Below are 6574 nucleotides of genomic sequence, written 5' to 3' on the forward strand. Positions count from 1 at the left end.
TGTACACAGATCAGCAGACTTACTTTCAGCAGTTCACGTTCACGACAGAGACAGACATGGAAATGAGAACAACCTAAGTACAGAACACATGCGATGAAGTTCACACGTTTGAATGCCGTACTATTTACTCAAGGGGAAAATCTAAGTGAGGCAAACCCATGCTTTTGAAAAAAAAGTTACTTTCATTTAGTATTTTGAAAGTTAAGGCAACCCCTCTTACGTACGAAGGGAAGTTTATGCACAGAAACGTCTGCGGTACGCGTAGATGAGACAGACCCACTCCTGAGCTGGGCTGAAGCCATCAGAAGCGTCCCAGAACCCGAGCCGGGACCGTGGCGGCAGCGAGGACTGAAAGCACCTCCCGAATGCCCGGGTTCACCCCAGGCTTCTAAACACCGCACCAAGCGAAAACACCTCCAGCCAACCTCCGCGTCCTTCACTAACTTTTTTACACTTCTTTGGGAGGGGAGGGTGGCAGAGTACGCTGGAAGAAGAACCCACCTGCATCTTTCATCCATAGCAACCCAAAGGGAAAACGCGCACCCAAGTCTGCGGCAAACAAGTCCCGAGCGGCGGCACCAGGAGCCCCGGTACCCGGGCTGCCCTCCCGGGCGGCGGGGGCCGGCAGGCGGGAGCGGAGCCGCAAGGCGCTCACGCTGCGCGGGATGGAGGCGGCGGGCTCGCCCTGCCCGCACACATCCTTCTCCTTCTCCCCTCCCCGGCGGGCTGCGAGGACACCCAGCTTCCAGAGGGCGGGGGAGAGTGAACAGATGGCTTTGCTAAGTTAAAGAACAGGAGCGAGGCGCATCTCTTCCCGCTCCCGCCCGCGGCTCCCGGCGCAGCCCCCCAAGCTCCGCCCGCGCCGGGGCGGTGCCGCAGCCCGAGCGCCCGGCACGGCGGGCACCCAGCGCCCCGCGATCCGCACCCAGCGCCCGGCACGGCGGGCACCCAGCGCCCCGCGATCCGCACCCAGCGCCCCGCGATCCGCACCCAGCGCCCGGCACGGCGAGCACCCAGCGCCCCCGGTCCGCACCCAGCGCCCGGCACGGCGGGCACCCAGCGCCCCCGGTCCGCACCCAGCGCCCGGCACGGCGGGCACCCAGCGCCCCGCGATCCGCACCCAGCGCCCCGCGATCCGCACCCAGCGCCCGGCACGGCGGGCACCCAGCGCCCCCGGTCCGCACCCAGCGCCCCCGGTCCGCACCCAGCGCCCGGCACGGCGGGCACCCAGCGCCCCCGGTCCGCACCCAGCGCCCCCGGTCCGCACCCAGCGCTCCCGGTCCGCACCCACCGCCCGGCACAGCGGGCACCCAGTGCCCAGCGATCCGTACCCAGCACGCAGCGAGTTTAGGCTGGGCGCTCTTTTCACACTTACTGCTGGAAAACACTTTTTTTGGTTTTGTTAAGCAAGCAGGTATAAACACCTGCTCGGCAGCGGTCAGGAATGCAGTTTAAACACGTGTCAAAATGTGGCGGGTTTGACTTAACAAAACTAAAACCAGACATATCTTAAGTGTAACTTGTCATCTGCTTTGTCTGTGTTTTCCAGAAATCTTTACATTTTAAGCATTTACAGACTGAGCAAGCACTGTTGTTGCTGTGTGCTGAAACCAGTGTTTTCAGAAATATGTCTGTTTATCACAGAAATAGTATGTGGCTTGAAAAGCTATGTAGTGTTTAGGTCTTCCTGTCACTACTACTGCCTACTACTATACTACTCTTTGAGACATACTGCTCTGGTATTTCTACAGAGGGAAAAAAAAAGTGCCCATGGGGAATGAATTGCTGGATAAGACTGCCGAGAGAAAAACATTCTAGTGTATACTTTGCTTTGTTGAACGTCTCTTAGCTCTGGTTCTTGCTGAAGTTCTAATGAGTCTTTTAAATTTGTAGATCACAGTTAAAGCCTGTAAAGTGAACATCATAGTCATATTAGTCCACCTAGATTTAACCTCTTATCTGATCACACTTGCAGCTTTTTTACCATCTCTGGCTTCAAGACAGACCAGCCAATGCACCTATTGTTATAGAAAAACAATCCAGCAAAAAAAAAAAAAAAGGTGCTGTGAAGTTTAGTCATATAATCTTTCCCCAGTGAAGTCTAAGCAGACCTCATAAGTTATAATAATATTAATATTTTGTTCCACAGTTCCACAGCCTAAATAAAACTATTTCATTAAATAAAATAAGAATTTTCTGAAGAAATAAATCAGGAAAATACTTAGTACCATCATTTTCATAAAACACACTGTATCACAATTTTGATGATTAGAATTCTACTGTAAACTAAGAACTGCTTCTCCCAGAACAAAAAAAAAAACCAAAAACAACCAAGTTAAAAATATTGTGCAAATGTCACATTCAGAGAGAGAGCAGGAGTGTATCTCCTTTAGAGACGCTGCCTTAAAATTAAAATTAAGAGTGTTCATTTTTTAAAATATCACTTGTAAAATGTCTACCTCTGAATTCTCCATTATGGTATCTAGTGACAAAAACAACCACTGTCACTGGTTCCACGTGTTTATAATAATTTTTCAACAGCATGAAAATATGTGGTGTTAACGTGAACTTCATTAACTGGTGCAAAGTCGGACAAAACTGCTTACTAAAAATACTATAAAAATTAATTTGAAATTCACTTACCTGCTATGAGCTTGGAAGAGTTTAAAAAGTGGATTGTAGCAGCAAAATAAAAACCTTGTCAATACAAAAAAATTGTCAGGCAGTTAACATTCATTGAATCTCCCTTTGTGCCACAGATTCAGAGCAGTTTGACAGCGTTACTAACTGCCAGGGTGTGTCAGTGAAGAGTTGTCATGCTCTGGATGGTGTCCATTTGGGTTGTAATTCTGATGGTGTCCATTTGGCCTGTAATTCTGACATCCTGGTGGTGCTTCAGAAATTAAGCATGAGCATTTGATTTTAATTCCTGCTTTGGTTTAATTTAAAAAAAAAATAGGAAATTCCAGCATCTTCCATGAATTTCCTGCTTACCTCTTGCTTTCAAACAAATCTTGTGACTTTTAGTGAAGTCTCAAATATCATACAGTAGAAGGGACAGCAAATTAATCAAGTGGGGAGCAGTACTGAGAACACCTGCTGTTGTGTTCACCTACATCTGTACAACATGAGGGAAGTTGAGATTATTTCCAGATACCAGTTGCCTGAAAGCATGTTAGAGTTCTTGAAGTTACTTTCTTATGTTTCTGTGGGAACTGCTTTTAGTATCCTCATTTATAATCTCTCTAACTTTGCTCTTTGAGAATGACCCAGTTAGTCCAGCTTAGCATTCTAGAATTCTAAAAAGAAAAAAAGTTTCCTGATTCTTTCCTTACTTTTACAAGAAAGACATCAGCCATCATGGTTTCATTGGCTCAATATATGCTGTAGGGCAGTTCCTGGGCTCAGTGACATGCTGTGCATACCCAAGATACTAAAGAGTTGGGGTGCATTCCATGGTTTTGCCAAGTTGCTGCCATGATAACATCGGAATAATTTTGTTTTGCATGACAGTAACAAAATAAGAAGAAAACATAGGGAACGGGAGGGAAACTCTTCTTTTTTGCCTGTCCACAGCTGCAAGCACTAATAATTCTCAAAATAATCACAGTAATGTGATGGCATTTGACAATGAAGCAAAACCAAAGTATCCTCAGCTTTATCACACAGTATCCCACAGCCTATGCCTAGGAAATCAACTCATTGATTGCTTATAAAGAATGGCAGCAGATGACAAATGCATTGGCCTGGCTTACATATTTAGATGTTTTGGATGGCACAGATTCCACAGTTTGTGAATTTGGAGAGAGAACACTAGATGTGAGCCCAAGATTGAAATTGCTCATAATCTCCTTATTCTGCAGAAATCATATGAAGGCAAGACTGAAAGCAGCCACTAAAATTTAGGATTATATATAAAAATGCAATCATTCTTGTTTTGGAATTAGGATAAGAACATGTTACATCATATTAAAACCACTATTAAAAGATTTTTAAATGCCTTCAGAACAGTGTGGAAGAAGATAATTTTAATTTCATATACACTAAGGAAGAATTTGTGAGTCAAAGCCAAGTTTCTTCACTTTAAAACAATTTTTAGGTTCAGTTACCCACACAGAGATATCTAATGTGTTTGAGACATCCTTAAAATCCCATCCAACTCTCTTCTAAGAGGAGATAAGCCAGAGGAGTGTGGGTCTCCAAAATGCAGTCTAATAGAAGATATTATTTGTAATAGAGGCTAGAAGCTGTATATAAGGCTTATCTATTTTTCCAAGTATATTATCTCACCTAATAAAAGATGCTAGAAATTTTGTGTTGAAACTTTGCCTTACATGCCTTTTGACTATCACAGCAAGAGCAATGTGACCATTCAGTGAACCAGCTCTTTCTTGTTGATGTTGTCAGTTGATGTCTTATTTCTGGGAGATGATTTTTCCCAGGCTTCTATGAGGCTCTGAAATGCCTACATGAGCTTCTTTCTCATTTTTGGACATCCTCTGAGTTTCTAATCATGATCAGCTTGTATTTAATTTACCTAAAGATTCCAAAGAGGCATCTAATTTGTGAGACAGAGAAGTATTTTGCAGAGTCTGGATCTAGACAACAGATCCACACTTCTCTCTGACTTCACAGTGTGTGAACAATAGTTGTGGTCATGTCCCTTCCTCTTTCTCTAACCAATTTTATTGCTCTCACTCTCAATGTGGCTGAGAGTTACCCCAAAGTCCAGGTACCACTCAGAATATCTAGGTAAGACTAGAATGTTTATCTTTATGTTAGCTTTCTTTCTGAGGGTTATTGTAAATGTAAACTATTCTTCCTGTAGCTTTGCTTTGCCAGCTTCTGGTCAACAGCCAGATGAGTGTGAGTTGGCAGAGTTCCCAGCCAAGAAATCCAGTGGCATCCTGGTTGGGACCAGCAATAGTGTGGCCAGCAGGAGCAGGTCAGGGATTGTCCCCTTGTACTCAGCACTGGTGAGGCCACCCCTCAAGTTCTGTGTTGAGTTTTGGGCCCTTCACTACAAGAAGGACATTGAGGTGCTGGAGTGTGTCCAGAGAAGGGCAGTGGGGCTGGGGAAGGGTCTGGAGCACAAGTCCTCTGATGTTTGGCCTGGAGAAACAGAGGCTCAGGGGTGACCCTTTCACTCTCTACAACCTGAAAGGAGGCTGTAGCCAGGTGTGGGTTGGCCTCTTCTCTCCAGCAGCCAACAAAAGGACAAGAGAAAACGGTCTCAGGTTGTGCCAGGGGAGGTTTAAATTGGATGTTAGAAAAAATTCCTTCACTGAATAGGTGAAAGGCATTGGAATAGGCTGCTCAGGGAGCTGATGGAATTTGATGGAATTACCATCCCTGGAGCATTCAAAAGGTGTGTGATGTAGCACCTGGGGACATAGTTTAGTGGTGGATGTAGCAGTGCTGGGTTAGTAGTTGGATTTGATTATCTTAGAGGTCCTTCCCAGCCTTAACAATTCTATGAATAAATTCTTAGTAGAGATTATTCAGAAGCTGCCAAATAAGATTCTGTGTTTTTCTATGCACATCTCATGCCCAGAGTCTTCTGCCATCAGCACAGGAAAGCTCTCAGAAATCCAGACATGGTTAGAAGTTACTCCAGAAGGCAAGAGACTCCAGGTAACAGATGTGTGCCTCATTTCCCTAGTGTAATGGGGGATGTATAAAGAACATCATTCTTAGCTGCAGCAAAGGGGAAACTGAGGCAGCAAAGGGAACTTGTTCAGAAAGACCTATGAAGGATCTATGGAGGAAGCTCAGTTTGCTATTAGGCCTTTACCCAATGTACCTTACATTTATGCAAGATGGAAGCAAGCTTACATTGTTGTTCCCTCTGGAGATCATGTGTTTCTCTGACCTGCTGTCATCCATGAAGAACAGAGCTGACCAGAGCCAGACCAGGGATGGGAATGCTTCACAGCCTGGTGTATACACAAGTTTCATCCCCCAAACCACTGCTGGCATCTCTCATGCTTTCCCATGGAAGCCAAGAGAAGGCACAGCATACATTGCTGACATTGGTCCTCAGAATACAGATATTCAGTGCAGATGCTGATTGAAAATAAAAGAGCAGAGGAAAAAAGCTCAAAGGACTACAGAAGACAGGTCTGGCATTCCACGTTTGCACTCCTCATATTTGGATTTGTCTGGGAGAGCCCCCTTCCCTAGCAGAAGTCCCCCAGAGATCTTCTCCATCCTGCCTCATTGCCTGCACATACCCTAGAAAAACATTACAGGCTCTTATCTCTTCCTCCTCCCTCTGTCAGCACCCCCATTTCCAGTACTCACACTGGAAAACAGGAGGGCCACAGCGTTGCCCAGAGGCACCTTCTGTTTCCTTCATTGCCTGGCCACAATAAAGGTGGCTCAGAGACAAGAATGATTTTGGAATGTTATTTTACACTATGCCAAATCATCAAGACTAAAAATCATCAAGTCCAAAAAATGGACTTTTTGAAGGCCTGGTTATTTAAGCCAGGTTTCAGTTTGCATTGCCCTGCTGGGACACCACCCCTTCAGGTGTGTGTCTGAGTGAGCATGTGAGTGGCAGAAACAGAGA

The sequence above is a fragment of the Agelaius tricolor genome, unplaced genomic scaffold (assembly GCF_023055355.1).
Source record: "Agelaius tricolor isolate 1412-34295 unplaced genomic scaffold, bAgeTri1.0.p SCAF_7, whole genome shotgun sequence".
NCBI lineage: Eukaryota > Metazoa > Chordata > Aves > Passeriformes > Icteridae > Agelaius > Agelaius tricolor.